A 19,128-nucleotide genomic window follows, 5' to 3' on the forward strand; every position below is an offset into this window, starting at 1 on the left:
TCATTACATTCCTCCATAGCTCTGTTTTCCAACATATATCAGTAAGTTACGTTTCATGTGAACTGAACACTGAATTAATCAATATAATGCAAAGTATCTGACTCTAGCCAACATTAACCTCATTCCATTTTGTACTGCCAATAAAAAAAGAACTAATGGTGTGTATTTTTTACTTGAAAAAAAATAACAGAATTTGGGTCAAATTCGACATATAGTTTTGTAAATACGAGCCCCTCCCCTAAAACAAATATCACTGATTGTACATGATCAAGATTTAGCCACAACAGATTAGATTATCTCAGCCAGCTCCCCTGATGATTAAGTTACACGGCAGAAACACAACTCATGTTTGCCAGCTGTCAGCGCCATCTGGTGAGGAGACTTCAGAGTCTATGTTCGATTCTTAAATGGTTCCATCAATATTTACCCCCAAATCCCATCTCACTGAAACAGTCCCACAAAACATCTTCATGTGACAAATGAATTCCTAGGAAACACTCCAGACTTTGTTGTTCGTGGTTTTAGAAATCTTTATCAGTGATATCAATGAGAAATGCTTCCAAACACGTGTTTCCCAAATTGAATTTGATTGAAGCTCTCGCAAGACTCTGTACAACACTTGAGATCAAATTTAAATTTGGGAATATAGCTTTTAAGTGGAACAGCCAGACGGGTCTGCAGACATCAATTACTATAAATTTCTCAAGGTCAAATACTACAACTGTATTGAAACTGAAGTATTAGGATGTATAAAGTGATTGTAATTAATTTTCAATGCAGATTTCCCAATTTTAAATGTTGTTTAATCATCCCATTCTACAGTAACTGTAAGTTTATGAAAAAATAATTTACTAATATTATAATCAATTCAAACAGCATACTACTTAATTTGAGACCTAATGATTATATACATATCACTCCATTTTCATCCAGAACAAAAACATGACGACACTGTATGTGGTTAAGATGTTTGGGCATTTATAGATTGTTTTAAATTGTTGTTAAAAAGCTAATGATATGCTTAATAACACAACCTTATTGAACACATGTCCTTAAATGGATGTCAATTTACTTTTCCAATATCAACTCAAGAGGGGTAGCATTTTGCCCTTCATCAGGTGAAAGACAGAAGTACGACAATAGAACTTCTTTGATTTGCCCTTTCTGACCTTGCTGGTCCCTGTTATGTAAAACCCTTCTACTGATAGGGCTACTCTTTTCATTAATCTTTTCCCATCCCAGTGCATGTGACTGACATGTAACTCATTACTAAACCAGATCAATAGTCATTTAGGCGACACACACAACTTGCATAGCAGTGTTCCTCCCTCTCTGTATTTCAAGACAGATACTAGACAACACTGCCCCTTCGTCCATTAGACACAGTACACACATGTGCATACCTATGAAAGGCTACACTACCACCCTTCAATATAACAACAACAGATAGCCTCTGGTCCCCCACCCCACTCCGGTCCCCTGCCCTGTTGGTGACTCCACACAACCATACACAATTCCAATTAATTCAATTAACTTGGTCTGTCAAACCCACTCATCCACCCCTTAAGATACTAGGCACCCCTAGACAGGCATATTGCACATGCACATGCATGTATATCTCCCTGTATGCACCACACCCACTCCAGGATCAAGCACCTGCACAAAACCTACACCCCCACCCCATCACCAGTCTCACGGAGACCCAATGTGTCAGTAAAGGCAATATTCAAAAACTGCAATAGAAACAGATTTACTCCTTCACCTAATGAAAGGGCAAGCAGAGGGCTCCTAATGGTGTTAAGAAATAAAAAATGTCAAAGAAATATTAATCATTTAATTTTTTAAACTACTTCAAAATACTTTTTACAAGGATTAGATTTTGCAACTCCAAATGTGAATGTTGACACAGAAAATATAGACATCAAAATGTTTATATAAATTATCCACAAAGTATCATCTTCAAGGAAATTGTGAGTATACGATATTCTCAAAATAGACCCACATTTTCACGTAGATCCAGACACATAAAAAATACTTCTTGTCCCTGATTCACAAAATATCAAAAGGCTAGCTCTGAATTATGCAAGTCATGTTTTTGTGCAGTAAGTCATCCATCACTATGACATGTGAGTGAATATAACTGTTCTATTTTTCAAATCAATAAATTAATAAATTGTCCAATATACTTAAAGGAAACCAGCACATCAATTACCCCTATACTTGATCAATGAATGCAAGAAGAATCATTAGGAAAATATAAACTACCAAGAAAAATGGTAAAAAGAAATTCAGGAACTCATTTAACGTTAATGATGGTTTTAGTTTGGTTTGGTAATTAATCCAACACAATTTTCTATCTACAGACATGTGTCTAACTTACAACTATAATTAAGGTTATTATTTAAAACACAAATTAATACACTAACCTGATATTATTGACAAAACAAACACTACCACAATTCAAATTAGTTAAGTAAGATCTTATACAGCTATTCCAAATTTGCTGACAAATGATTTTCTTTGCAATAAAATAATCATTAAAATGAATCATGAAATATTAATGATTAATTACCAGTAAGCCTACAAATTAATCTATTGTTAATATTTTTCACTTGGTTTTATAATGTTTAAAAGCATATATAGATTGCACTTTCAACCACTGGCTACATGAAGCGTGCATATATCAACAAGTGTATGGCCATCGACACAATCCTACAGAGCAGCGACATGTGTTTATTTTTCTCTCTGATTACTTACAGTGCATCTCAACTGTTACATAATAGTCTTCTCTAACTGATCAGTGAAGGGCTTGTTTATCCTATCTTTGACTAATAATCCAACACCATCACATTGTGCACGACATGTCGTCTGAGAAGCCGTGACTACCGCACAGCTGAAATAAAGCACACAATCACTATCGGGGAAATGATCCACGCGACACCTTTCAGCATCCACACAATGACGACACCAACAATGAACACTACATCCTCAATTAGCAGCAACATCCTCCTCCATGCTAGAAAATCCTAGAATCACAAATCTCTCTCACCCAGGAATACAACATGAAATAATCACGGAGAATGTATCCCTGTCGTGGCTGCGTCGCTCGTAGAACGTACCAGCAATAGTGCAAATAGCTCACACCGGTTGAGGGTATCACTTTCTGCGTCGTCCCAGGAAGATAGCTTTTAAAAAATCTAACTTGGCACTTTCTACTCCCCTTCTTCTTAGAGAGTCAAATGAGTAGAATATTGATAATGATTATTTGAAAGACACATGTTAAAAATAATGTTAATTGCTCATTGACAATAATTCAATGGTATTATAGTGTCAAGTCAGGATACAATCCCTAGCTTATACAGATTAACCCTTTCACTTCTTTGCAGGTAGTTGAGAGGCAAAAAATATGTCTGCCTGATAATTCTTTTGGAATTATAGAAATATCAATTATCACTGTTGAGCTGGTTACATTTATGCTGAAAATAGCTTATGCCAAGGTCTATTAAGCAAGGTATTTCTGTTAAGGGCATGGTGCTATGATTTGGTATCATGTTTAATATGAAACGGAATATGACTGATGTGGGAATGCAAATGTGTTATTTTGTGAAATTGCCTTTACAGAAAAAAATAACAAAGCATTTCGAAACAGGAAATTATTTGATTATAATTGGGATATGAATATGTTCTTCAAAAGATTAATCCAGCTACTTATCTTCTCATCAATATTATTGTTAAAATCAAGATTATCATGTTTATTTCCGGAAACTATATTATCATGAATATTTAAGGTAACAATATTAACGGTATTATTTTCATCAACAGTATCATCATCAATATGGTAAATAGCAATATCTCCAGCAAAATTAGTAAAAGATGATCAAGAACAATGATCATCATTGTTTTTATCAACAATATTGTCACCATAATGTTCAGCAACAATATCATCAGGACAACCTTCATCAAAGATACTGTCACCAATATTACCATCAATATAACCTCTGTTAACACCATCACAATTATCATCAGCATTTACCATCAATAGATTTTGAATATCATTATCAATAACATCACCAGGATTTTAAGTTAAAACACTATTATCAAATTTAAGCCTAACATTAATATTATAATCACTATAATCAGCGTGCTCAAATCACAAACACCATCAATGTCAGTCTCTTTATAATCAGCATCAATATGATAATCAAAAATAATAACTAACATCAATATCAGCCACTTCCTCAGTTTGTTGCACAGAGTTATGTCCCTTGGGTGTGCCAGAAAACTGTGATCATGGGTTTGAATCCCAAATTTTCTTTGATTATGTTTCTTCGATTTTTAGTACTCTATCCTTGGTTTCACTAAATTAGTAATTATCTGAGACCTGCTACACTCCCATTTTTCATTCACAAATTCAGATAAAAAACACTATGATAGAAACTGAGTGAGTGAGTTTAGTTTTACCCCACACTCATCAATATTCCTGCTATATGGGGCGGTCTGTAAATGATCGAGTCTGGAGCAGACAATCCGGTGATCAACAGCATGAGCATATATCTACGCAATTGGGATACAATGACATGTGTCAACCAAGTCAGCAAGCCTGACCAGATAGAAACTGAAGGACTGTTAAGAGAGGAATGATACCATAACTCTCACACTCATCTCTAACAACTCAATCACCACCAACAACATCAACAGCATCATCATCACCATCATCAATGTCACCACCATCATAAGCATCATCACCAACAACATCATCGATCACCATCATTAGTAATTAAACAATTCGCATAATTATAATGCGCCAAACCCACACCCCAAAGCATATTCAAAATGTTTTATTGCTTCCCCAGTCAAAGGAACAGTGTGGACACAAGGTACATCCTCACTTCTCAGGGGAATACAAAACCCCAGCTTCGAGTGAGACATTAGAAGGTTGACATTAACATCACCTACAATAGTCTCATCATTATCTATATCATCACCATCATCACTACTGTCACAGTCACCAATATTACCAGGATTATCAATAGCACCACTATAATCAAAATCATCATCATCATCAGCAGCAGCAGCAGCAGCAGCAGCATCGTCATTATCGTCATTATCGTATCATCGTCATCATCATCATCATCAGTATCATCAGTATCATCATCATCATTATCAGTATCATCATCAGTATCATCATCATCAGTATCATCATCAGTATCATCATCAGTATCATCATCATCATCAGTATCATTCACCATCATCATCATCATCAGTATCATCATCATCATCATCATCATCATATCAGTATCATCATCATCATCATCATCATCATCATCATCATCATCATCATCAGTATCATCATCATCATCAGTATATCATCAGTATCATCATCATCATCATCATCGTATCATCAGTCATCATCATCATCATCATCATCATCATCATCATCAGTGTCATCATCATCATCGTTGTCATCATCATCATCATCATCATCATCATCATCATCATCATCATCATCATCATCAGTATCAGTATCAGTATCATCAATTTGTTCTTTCATCCTATCATTTCCAACAGTGAATATGAGTGAGTGAGTGAATAAAGTTCTATGCAACTTTTAACAATATTCCAGCAACATCATCACAGGGTACACCAGAAATGAGCTTCACATATTGTACCCAACAACATACCAATATCACACTATCGGATATCGTACATCATTTGAAGGATGGGTGGTGGACCTGTAATGGTCAGGGGTGGAGGGTCATTTGACTTTCCCAGGGATCATATGTTGACCCAGGCCACCATCCATGTGAAGATACATCACACTGACATACTATCTCCATAATTAATGTCACCCACCATCATTATCACTATCAATATCAGCAATTTCATGCCTTTCTGACCATCACCATCAATTTAATTTCCTATCTTCACAAATATTCTACTGGAAAAAAAGGAACTATTGTGAACATTTACAATGCATCTGACGTCAACATCTAATCACAATGAATTTTCACATCCCACATGAACAGTATGTGAAGAGAATGCACGTGTACACCAAATGCCAAGTGTGTGTGTATCTATAGGCAACTCACAGTCGCTAATGCATTCGAGCTAAGCACATCCTGAAAAATGCTTCCAAGACTGTTGCTCAATGAACCGACAAAATTTGGTGTACAATGGGGTGGGTCCAAACATCTACTGTTAAACATGCAGCCATTCTGAAAGCAGGGCGTCCTGTAAAAGGTGCGAAATAACCATATTTCATAAGAAGCAGACTGAAGTAAGCTAGGCAACACCAGGGGCATGATGTGGCCGAACAGCATGACACCATGTGATACCAATGGTTTGCCTCTGATTCACAGACCCCAGAAAAATTGGTTGGGACAGAGCAGTGACATCTGCCAGGACAATATTCTTGACAATATTTGGTAGTGGGCATTGGGCAGTAGTGTAATGGTGTGAGGTGGTATCACACATGACAGACAGAATGATTTGGTTTTTGTGAATGGACATTTAACTGCCCACTGAAATGTTGATGAAATTTTGCAGCCTGCCATTGTTCCATTTGCTAGAACTTTTGGCAGAAACTCTGAACTGCAAGACAACAACGTCAGACAACATCATGCCCACTTCATCACCCAGTGTCTCTGACATGCAGGCATACAGGCAGTGAACTGCCCTCCCATGTCCCCAGTAGAGCATCGGGATGTTCTAAGGTAAGGTTATACGTCAGAGATCTGGCACCCACCAACATGGCCCAGCTTCGGGTAGTTCTTTGTGCAAAAATACAATACAAGTTTATCAACAATATGCCATCAGGACCTTGTTCATGTATGGCCAACATGGTAGACACACCAGTGGATCTGCATGACATCATCATCATCATCATCGCCATCGTCATCATCATCGTCATCATCATCATCATCATGCAGATCCCATCATTATCATCATGCAGATCCCTGTTATGTCATCATTGCCAGCCTAAGATAAAGGGCCTTCACTATAACTGTTTGTTTATCAATTGTTTAATGTGTTCATTTAGTACATAACTAAACATTCAGTCTTCCATAATGTAAAACTGGTGATTCTTCATCAAAATATATCCATTTAAATATGAGCACCACAAAACAGGCAATAACAGGTCAATGCGGACAGGTATGTTACAGAGAATGGAAAACACAAAATTTATAAAATATAATTAAATGAAAATACACCATAAATAATATTTTTGAAAAAGTTATTTTATATGAAATATATACATGCATGAATGCACCCAACCACTGAGCATCAATGATAAACATCCTAATGTATATGACGTTTTATTATTGATTTGATACATCAGCAATGAGATCCAGTTCACAGCTGCTCAAAACACCTGATTAAATTGATATTCAGCCAAAAAATGGACCTATTTTAATCTGTTTTGAAATAAAGGTGTAATGCACCATTTTCCTCATGCTTATACAGTTGATGGACTTGGTTATGGAAATGAAACATGGATCTGACATCAAATTGCATGATCCGAAAAAGCAAATTTGTTTTGGTTTGTTGTTAAACCCTGTACTCAGCAATATTCCAGCAGTATGGCGGCGGTATGTAAATAATCCAGTATGGATCAGACAATCCAGTGATCAACAGCATGAGCATCGGTCATGACAATTGGGATACTGCTACTACCACTACCACTACTACTACTACTACTACTACTACTACCACTACTACTACTACTACTACTACTGCTGCTGCTGCTGCTGCTACTACCACTACATCAACTTACAGGAACTACTACAACAACCACTACTACTATTATTACAACTTACCTCCCCTACTGCTTTGACTACAATTACAACATCCTACTTCTTTTACAGCCACAGGTGCTGCAGCATCTCTTACTACTTCTGCTGAAGTGGCTCTACTATTACTAATGCCGCTGAATTACTACTACTACGACTACGACTACTTCTATTACTGCTACTACTACCACTGAAATCATGCTGAATTACGACTACTACTACTACTACGACTATGACCACGACTACTACAACTACTACTACTATACTACTACTACTACTACTACTACTGAAACCACTACTGCTGCTGAATTACTACTACTATGACTATGACTACGACTATACTACTACTACTGAAACCACTACTACTACCACTGAAATCACTACTGCTGCTGAATTAAGACTAATACTACTACTACTACCACTGCTACTACTACTTCTACCACTGCTACTACTACTACTACTTCTACCACTGCTACTACTACTACTACTACTACTACTACTTCCACTACTGAAACCACTACTCATGCTGAATTACAATTACTACTACTACTACAACTACGACTACTTCAACTACTTCTACTGCTACTACTACCACTTATACTACTACTGCTGCTGCTGCTACAAGTGGTATTCCTCAGGTACAATTACTGTCATCTGTATACAGTTAGATAAGATAACCTTGAAGCTCCTAACAGAATTCACATCTTCACACACATGTGGGAGTACGATACACACATGCCATGGCAATTCTAGAAAACTTCAAAAATAGTATCGCTAAGCACTGACATAAAGAACCAATGGTTTGACATTTGGATTTCACAAAAATTCAACTTGGACATCGAAGGTCTTGATGACAATTTAAATAAAATACATTTGGAAATTGAAAAAATTAACTTCCAACAAGAGTGGTACAAAAAAACAAACATTCCAAGCATTGCGTAACTGGATAGTTTTCTGCATATACTGCTGATATCTAATCAAGTTTCATATCCACTCTGATGACGTTAAAGATTGACCAAATGCTTGCCAATTTTGAACTCCAGGAAGCAAAATACACAGACTAGAGACGCATAAAACCTTTACTTGGTCGGAGTTTGTCTGGAATATGATGCCCTCCTTAACTGAGACGGTTGGAGCTGAATTGACGAGCAATGGGCCAATATTTCTGTGCAGATAACAACACTGAGCCATGGTCAGATTCCTTCGTAAGATATATGGTATGCTGCAGTACTCCATCATTCTGAAATAGCTGAACTCGAGCACTACATGGTTGATACATGTTAGTGCGGACCTCATCAGTCCAGACACACTAACATCCTGACAAAATGTCCATATAAATGAGGTTTCAGTTCAATTCCAGCATTCCAATGGAACAAACTATAGTGGACTATCCATGGTATCAGCTGCACAAATTGAAAAGATGTTTCTATATTACGATTTTTTGTTTTATCATTGTGAGTGAGTGAGTTTATTTTTACGCTGCTTTTAGCAATATTCCAGCAATATCACGGCTGGGGACACCAGAAATGGGCTTAACGTATTTACCCATGGGGGAAATCAAAGCCTGGTCTTGGGCCTGATGAGCCAACGCTATAACAACCACCTTGTTCCCATGTGGGGAATGGAACCCGGACCTTCAGCATGACGAGCGAACGCTTTAACCGCTAGGCTACCCCACTGCCCCTGAGTGATCATTGTGTCTTAGTGGAATGGCTAATTATATGATCCTCAAATGATGCATTCGCACAAGAAGATATACATAATATCCTTTCACTCAGTGATCATTACAGTATTCTACCATGACTTCAGTAAATATATAAATCACGCTATGTACCTCTGATTTTCCAAAACAGTATGTATGTTTTTTTAAATCTTAATAGCGCGGTTATGGTAGAATGGGGATAAACAGACTGAGTTGGAAAATCAGAGGTATATAATGAAACTAATATAGCTCTAAATCTTGTATTTAAAACCTTATGCTATGCATTCGGTTTTAAATCAAATTTAGAAATAATATAATTTCGTTATATACCTCTGATTTTCCAACACAGTACGTTTATCTCCTAATTACCATCATGAACTCAATACTTCCTCAAGGACATTCAATGGCCACAACAGCCATAGTGCTACTTCACTTTGTGAAATGGACCGCCTCCGTGGTGTAGTGGTTAGAGCGTCCGCCCGGAGAGCGGGAGGTCGCGGGTTCGATCCTCGACTGCGTCATACCAAAAGGCGTTAAAATATGGTACTTGTTGGTGGTCCTGTCTGGCATTTCGGCATTAATGGGTACATCAAGGTGCTCGAGTCAGTATAATGTGTCTGAGTGGGTTATTCATGCTTCACTGCGGCATGGTATCTCAGTGGGCAGCACTATAAAACCAGCTTAAGTCTGGGCTAGTACAAGCAGCCACACATACACATACACACACATGCACATCGTCATATGAGCGAAATATTCTCAAGCACGACGTAAAACCCAATTTCACCTCACCTCACCTTTGTGAAATAGAGCCCAGGACGCTAACAATTGAACCACATATATGTACATAATGACCTCGGCTAATACAAAACATTATAACACCAGGTTCCGGAGGTAACATATACTTCGTATTTGCAGGGGCGGATACAGCTTTTTGAGAAAGTGGGGGTGCACACTTCATTTTCACGAGAGTTTCAATGGTCATTTAATAAACTTTCAGGACAAAAGGGGGGGGGGGGGGTTGCACACCCCTGCACCCTTCCTCTAGATCTGCCTATGATTTGAATATTGACAAGATGATCAAAGCACCTTACACTGATATATATATCAGTATATCGGACAGAAGGGATATACCCTGCATTCAAGAGTGAGAGTTCACAAACTGGGGCCCCTCCTGTCCCTGTATTCCACTGAGTGGACATGTAGAAAGATGTGGGGAATAATATACCAAACTTTACAATATTCCCATATTACAAAATATAGTAGACAGGGATGAAAAAATTAAAATAGAATACATTATTTCATCAAAGTGACCAAAACTGAATTGTTTAAAGTAAAACTGATTTTGTTCATTTGTATATAATGTTATTAATTAGATATTCCACTGTTTGTACATTAATTGTATTTGAGACACACACTTACTATAAGTACTCTATGCAGAGTTCCATGCAATATTGCATTGTGACATCATCAACATTTTTGTTGAAGATATAATGTGGAGAAAAATTTATGAGACATAAAATATTTATTGCTTACTGTCCCAGTATTTAAGAGAATGCAGCAGCCAAATGATGTTCATTATTTATGTAATGTAACAATATTCTACTAGGTAACACATAGTGCTCACTCATCATGCCAAAAATCATATCAACATTTTTGCTCTTCTACATTTCATCCAACACCTTAGCCCAGCTCTGGTCTGATGTTGGTAGCTATGACTTACTAGCCCACATCCATGGATATATCACCATGAAAACCACTTTGTAACCCTGAGCTCTGGTAGTACATAGGAGCTTGCACATATCTACCTGTACAAGGTAAACCTGTACATACTGCAAAACCTTTGACTCAATGCTGTCATTATTCCCTATAAAGTACCACTAAACAGACCCTTGCATATAGGAATATATGTCTTATCCCTTTTCACGAACACCTGGTGTCATCAATGATTTTCAGTAATCCATTCATATAATTTTCACAGCTACATGTATTTTCCTCTTTGCACTAAACAGAATTTGTTTCTGAGAGTCAAGACTGGGTATTCTTTTGCATTGATTTTCTATATTTATGTAGAACATCCATTGCCCATAGTTAGTACCACAATAACATATATTTCATCATTAGTCAACTAAAACTAAGCAAGTGTTAGCACATTTCATTCTATTTTGCAAAAAACTGAGCCTGTAATCTTGGTTCATAACTTGAAGAAACCAGCAGAGAAACAATGGCAAGACTGAGCAAGAGCATGGCCACATGGTGAACCCAGTGTGTATAAAGGTGCTGTGACACATTTCCGGACCGGTAAATACCAAAAACATGAAATGGGAATGGACAAATTATGGAAAGGCCCCCAGTGTATATAGGTTCTGTGACTATATACCAGGAAACACAAATACAGAAGAGGGCGATATGGACAAGTATGGAAAATGCAACTAGTTGATGCACAAACTGAAATATAAATTTACATTCTATACAGAAAACACTTGATGTGTCTGTGAGTAGATGGTCCATATCTCGTGTATTCAGTACCCATCTCTGTGATCACCTTTGTGAATACTGTAATGCATAAGTATAGTATATCCTCATTAAGTCACAGCTGATATGCCCGAGACGTCACTGATGGAGAATATCTGGCGCTCTATGTATTTGATAGATGAGGATTGAATAAACCATGAATCAGGACTAGTTAGGAATCCCTGCTCAGAACAGAATCAAGCATGAATCATGATTAGTTGGGAGTCCCCAATCTGGACTGAATCAGCTATGAATTATGATTACGTAGGAGTCCAAGATCAGGACGGTATAATATGTAAATCACGATAGTTGAGAGTCACACCATTTCAAAGTTTGCACCTTAACAGTTCAGCCTTGATAGCACCTTTAGTTAATTGTTACATATGATTTGAGTAATTATTGTTGTATAGGCATATCTAAGGTTGGTTTGTTGTTTAATGCTGCACTCAGCAATTTTCCAGCTATATGGCGGCAGTCTGTAAATAATTGAGTCTGGACCAAACAATCCAGTGATCAACAGCATGAAACTATTACTTGCTTTTTCTTTGAAAGACATTTAGAAGTGATGAACAGTCAAAGATTTTAGGGATATCAATTTTTTATTTCACATTTAATTTTCAGATTTAATTTTTACTCCTTCTTCAGCTGCATGAAAGTAAAAAATATTTCTTAAACGTTGTGTTTAACAAATAAAGAAGCTGATACAGGAGATTTTTTTACCATTGCTTGTTCAGTGATAAATACTGTAAAGAGAAACTCCTTTTTAAGCTTGCTAAATATCATTATTGACAACCATTAGTATTAGTACTACTAGAACAAGAAGCGCACTACTAAAATATACAAGCTGGGCTGAGGGGAAATGGGTTTGCACTTTTATGTATAAAGAACTAATGGTGGTTTTATAGGGTAGCCTACTGAGATACCATGCTGTAGTTAAAGCTGGATACCCAACTCTGACACAGTAAACTGACTCAGAGCTGACAAGCACTTGTTTTATCTCCTTCACACAGAACACCAACCAGGAAGAAAACCACTAACTACTTTATAAACAAGTTTTGGTATGGTACATGGGATCAAATCGCAGCTATCATTGGAGAAGTACTGTTGGTTACATTCTTCATAAAGACATTTTTTGCATGTATAATAGAGGGTAGTCATGCTTACAACTTTATTTATAAAAACTCTGAACAAATATTCGTGGAAAATTATATATACAAAATAAATAATAAAATAAAAGCTTTCAATCACAAATGGGTCCTTCTCTTCCCAGTACTTAGATGACTTTCAAATGAATCATTATATACCTGATATCATCTTTCTCTTTTATTGATTTATTGATATTTACTAATATGATATAGTACCTGTACATCATTTATCTGTATGTATCACAGTTTGGTAAACACATGAAATTGTAATCTTGGGAACCAATAAAAAAAAGGAAAAAAGGTCATGCTTACATGATTTTAGATGTTGTGTTTATCAGACTGATGAGTAACCTGCTGGGGAATATCACTGTTTAGGTATTGAAATGAAGCATGACACACCCAATGGATATATCTTGTTGGTTGGTTGGTTTGTTGTTCAACACTGCACTCAGCAATATTCCAGCTATATGGCATCGGTTTGTAAATAATCGAGTATGGACCAGACAATCCAGTGATCAACATCATGAGCATCATTCTACATGATTGGGATGTGTCAACCAAGCCAGAGAGCCTGACCATCCGATCCCATTAGTTGCCTCTTACAACAAGCATGGGTCACTGAAGACCAATTCTAACCCAGATCTTCATGGGTCAATATATCTAGTGATCTATCCTTTCCTTTAAGTGAACAGATCGGAAGCTTTTGTCAGTGAGGCTCATCCAGTTGCTTCATCCTTGATATATGTAAAACGCAAGCAGTATTCAGAGATTAAGTGGACCCTATAGATCAATAAATTTGTAGGCAATTGAATTAATAATTTATCCATGTCCTTAATCATTCAGTTTCAAAGGCAACACTGAAAACAGATCATTTTGATTTACTCTATTTCAATACCTTTTTAGAAGCTTATTGAAATTTACTTTGTGATTATTTTGAAACAATAGTTGAATGTCAAGAGGTCTTTTTGATGTACAAGTTGTGATTCATAGAGATGTTGAAAAAGTGAAAAATCTATTTAGAAAGCTTTTTTTTAAACATTGGAAATGGTTTTCCTATATGAACAGATAGAAAGACTGTAGGGAAAATTATTATAATACATCTGTAGGTTTTGGTCAAGATTGTTTTTATCCAGTTTGGTTAAGTGTAAGGATGGATGAAAGTACAAGCCCATCAGTAGAACTCCTTTAGATTAGTCAAAATCAAAATAGGTTTTCTTTAGTCAGGTAAAACAGAAAATAAAACCAACACAAAATCCTTTCAACAATCATAAGGAATCTCTGCTAAAAACAGAGTCGGTTGTACAGTTGTGACTACATCATGAGTATATATCTGCTTCAGCAGTATTACAGCTGTACAATGTTATTGGTAAACAAATTTAGTCTGGACCAGACAATCAAGTGATTGTCACCATGCAATATGATGGCAGAGCATGTGTTTATGAGTGAGTGAGTTATTATTTAACGTCACATCGGCAATATTGCAGCCATATCGTATATGTTTGTGTATCACTATGAAATACTGATGATACTAGGTGTTCATGAAAAGGGGAGTGTATCCTGCCCTATCAGTGGCACCCATCATTAACACACCTATCATATTTCCTTCTGTCATAACCCTGAAGGTCCAGGTTAGAACTGATCTTCAGTAACCCATGTTTGTCATAAGAGGCAACTAACGGGATCGGGTAGTCAGGCTCGCTGGCTTGGTTGACACATGTCATCGGTTCTTAACTGCACAGATCGATGCTCATGCTGTTGATCACTGGATTGTCTGGTCCAGACTCGATTATTCAGACTGCCGCCATATAGCTGGAATATTGCTGAGTGCGGCGTAAAACTAAACTCACTCACTCACTCCTTCTGTCATAATAATAACTGACATTTGAGAAATTCAAATTGAAAAATGTATGGCAGTTTGAAGCAGAGCTTACAAATGATAACAAAGTAGAGATCACGGTGACCAGTACGAACAAAAGAAGTACATTCTTGATGACTAAAAAATTGTTTTGAATTTTTCATTTAGACAACCTTGAACAATCACAGACATTGAATCCATAGCACCAATGGCAACTAGATATTAATAGTTAAAGTAATGTAACCCAAGGAAGGGTTTTATGAGTCATCACTGACAGATCCTAACAGTAAATGTAAATGTCACTCTGAGTTATCAGCACATTCAGCTGACAGGGTATATCAAACAGGAATAACTGAATGCTGCTTGAGTCACTGGATATCGGGTTTCACCACTCCAAGATATGCAGTATCATACACTAAGTATCAGTGAATGAGTTGAGTTTTATGCCATATAGCAATATTCCAGCCATATGGCGACAGTCTGTAAATAATCAAGTCTGGACCAGACAGTCCAGTGATCAACAGCATGAGAATCATTCTATCTAATTGGGATATGATGACATGTGTCAACCAAGTCAGTGAGTCTGACCATCCGATCCCCATTAAGTATCAGGGTAGGGACACCAGAAATAGACTTCAATGTATTTTTGCTTTGAGGATAAAATTTGGTCTTAGCATAAGCATTTGAACTGGTAAACCCCCCGATTTCAAGTTAGTTAAAACTATGTGGTCATCCTATCTACTAAACCCTGTTTTATGCTTACATTTTCTGAACACCTGGTATCATCACTATTTTGATACTGATTCATTAACATGCTCATGATATAGTCAAAATTGTTCCAGTGACTCTGAGATGAGATTTCTTATGAATGTGGAAAAGGATTTGTCACATTCTTTGTTGTAGCGCTAACATATTATTACCCCAGATAACCCAAGCTGCCTGTAAGGCGCTGGAAGGTTACAGTCACATGACTTTATCCCACCAGGTACCCATTTTGTGCTGGGTGAACAGAGGCAATTTTGAACAAACTCACTTGCCTAAGGTGCGACCATACTTATCACATGTGCTTCATTGTGGGGCAGGACTGAATTCCTATAAACTCTCAGGAGTCAAGCTGCCAAACACCGTCACCCATCCAAGGACTCTCCATGACAAACGTTGCTCAACTTCAGCTGATTTGTGACCTGAGCTCTATGCATAGGACCACACACCACCACATCAATCACCAGCAACTTCTACTATGCATGTGTTCTTTAATAGTCAATTAGAAATATTTCATGTACACCTACATTGCTTAACCCTGATATCGACCAGTGATGATGACTTTTAACAAGGTTCAAAACAGTGTCGGTTACTGTATTATGAGGAGTGTGTGTGAGATGCTGCGATGAAAACAGGGATGCAGATGGTGGTGTCCAAAGGTGTCATCATTTTCAGTGCCCTTTTCGTCCTATGATGTGCTAAACACGGGTTTGAATCCAAGTTTACCCTGATTATGCTTCTAGGTTTGTCAGCACCAAACAAATTTTCATGGTCAACATCTCAGACGTCCTTCCCCTTGAGATTTCTTCCCAAAATGTAGCCAGCATGGCCTGCTGTACCTAACATACCATTCTAACCCTTTCAACTTTCATAAGAAATCTCTGCTAAAAGCACGGTCGATTGTACAATTGTCATTCTATCATGAGCACATGTTTGCTTCAGCAGTATTTCTGTTGTACGATGTAATTTGTAATCAAATTGTCACCATGCGATACGATGACAGAGCATGTGTTTATGAATCACTATGAAACAGTGATGATACCAGGTGTTTGCGAAAAGGTGAGCTATCCTGCCCCACCAGTGGCACCCATCATTAACACACCTATCATATTTCCTTCTGTCATAACCCGTGAAGGTCCGGGTTAGAATTGATCTTCAGTAACCCATACTTGTCGTAAAAGGCGACTAACAGGATCAGGTGGTCAGGCTTGCTGGCTTGGTTGTATTAAACCAAACCCTCACTACAATGAAGCTCTTCATACAGTTTGCTTAATGGCAGAACTTGTGATCTACAACTTTTGTATAGATAGTTGTAAATCATTCTATGACCTACTTTTTGCCTACAGACATATTGAATTGTATGATATGAGATTGTTAGTGGTTGTGACCTCCATGGCGGTTAAATACCGGGGTAGTGTAATTAGTGTCCAAGAGAAAGAGTATCTTAAAGTCATGTCATTCAAACTATTTTGTCTACTACTACTGTTTTAATCATATAATATTTGTAATTTACTTTTAGCTTGCAAATATTCACCAACAGATGGATGGGGACAATCCAGCAGGGGCACTAGGCATATGTAAAGCTAATGTAAGTCCCCATGGTCATATGTAAAGCTAATGTAAGTCCCAATGGTCATTTGTAAAGTGGCCTATATATGGCTGCTGGTGATGTTTTTCGTGAGTTATGTATTGTGTCACTGTTTAGAAGTGTGTGTGAACATTCTCTTGAAACTAGTATATTATTATTTGTAATTGTTCATTCAGTCAGTTCACGTTTCAATTATGCATTCATTCATTTGTATGTTTGATTCATTCATTTGTTCCTTCCTTACTTTCTTATTTGTTTGTTTGTTCATTCATTTGTTCCTTCCTTATTTATTTGTTTGTTTGTTCATTCATTTGTTCCTTCCTTACTTTCTTATTTATTTATTTGTTTGTTTGTTCATTCATTTGTTCCTTCCTTACTTTTATTTATTTTGTTTGTTTGTTCATTCATTTGTTCCTTTCTACTTTATTTATTTATTTATTTATTTGTTTGTTTGTTCATTTATTTGTTCCTTCCTTACTTTCTTATTTATTTATTTTATTTGTTTGTTTGTTCATTCATTTTGTTGTTCCTTACTTATTTATTTATTTATTTGTTTGTTTGTTTGTTCATTCATTTGTTCCTTCTTTCTTTTTTTATTTATTTGTTTGTTTGTTCATTCATTTGTTCCTTCTTTATTTCTTTCTTTTGTTATTTATTTGTTTATTTATTTATTTATTTATTTATTTTTTATTTATTTATTTGTTTGTTCATTCATTTGTTCCTTCTTTACTTTCTTATTTATTTATTTGTTTGTTTGTTCATTTTGTTTGTTCCTTCCTTTCTTATTTATTTATTTATTTATTTATTTGTTTGTTCATTCATTTGTTCCTTCTCTGTTTGTTTTCTTATTTATTTATTTGTTTGTTCATTCATTCATTTGTTCCTTCTTTACTTTTTTTATTTATTTATTTATTTGTTTGTTTGTTCATTCATTTGTTCCTTCTTTACTTTCTTATTTATTTATTTGTTTATTTATTTATTTATTTGTTCATTTATTTATTTATTTTTCTTATTTATTTATTTGTTTATTTTGTTTATTTCATTTGTTCTTCTTTACTTTATTTATTTATTATTTTTGTTTGTTCATTTATTTGTTCCTTTATTTTTACTTTCTTATTTATTTATTTATTTGTTTGTTTGTTCATTTATTTGTTTTCCTTACTTTCTTATTTATTTGTTTGTTTTTTGTTCATTCATTTTGTTCCTTCCTTATTTTTCTTATTTATTTATTTATTTGTTTGTTTGTTCATTCATTTGTTCATTCATTCCTTTTCTTTATTTATTTATTTTGTTTGTTCATTCATTTGTTCCTTTCTTTATTTATTTATTTGTTTGTTTGTTCATTTATTTGTTCCTTCTTTACTTTCTTATTTATTTATTTATTTGTTTGTTTGTTCATTTATTTGTTCCTTCCTTACTTCTTATTTATTTGTTTGTTTGTTCATTCATTTGTTCCTTCCTTACTTTCTTATTTATTTATTTGTTTGTTTGTTCATTCATTTGTTCCTTCCTTACTTTCTTATTTATTTATTTGTTTGTTTGTTCATTCATTTGTTCCTTCCTTACTTTTATTTATTTATTTGTTTGTTTGTTCATTCATTTGTTCCTTCTTTACTTTCTTATTTATTTATTTATTTGTTTGTTTGTTCATTTATTTGTTCCTTCCTTACTTTCTTATTTATTTGTTTGTTTGTTCATTCATTTGTTCCTTCCTTACTTTCTTATTTATTTGTTTGTTTGTTTGTTCATTCATTTGTTCCTTCTTTACTTTCTTA

At 35.8% G+C, this 19,128-nt stretch overlaps 1 protein-coding gene across 3 annotated transcripts in view; it reads right to left on the reverse strand.

Moving 5' to 3' along the window:
- The window catches only part of LOC124264135 (dipeptidyl peptidase 4-like), a 541,860-nt gene that overhangs the window by 381,901 nt on the left and 140,831 nt on the right, over positions 1-19,128 (reverse strand). Inside the window, exon 1 of one of the 3 annotated variants that reach the window (XM_046698860.1) lies at positions 3,050-3,105. The exons of the other annotated variants lie outside the window; for them this stretch is intronic. The gene's annotated coding sequence lies outside the window, so the exon portion shown is untranslated. Of the gene's footprint in view, positions 1-3,049; positions 3,106-19,128 lie in introns of those variants that run through there. 3 annotated transcript variants of the gene reach the window in all.

This window comes from Haliotis rubra, unplaced genomic scaffold (assembly GCF_003918875.1).
Source record: "Haliotis rubra isolate DU_JTF1 unplaced genomic scaffold, ASM391887v1 Scf91, whole genome shotgun sequence".
NCBI classification, from domain to species: Eukaryota; Metazoa; Mollusca; class Gastropoda; order Lepetellida; family Haliotidae; genus Haliotis; species Haliotis rubra.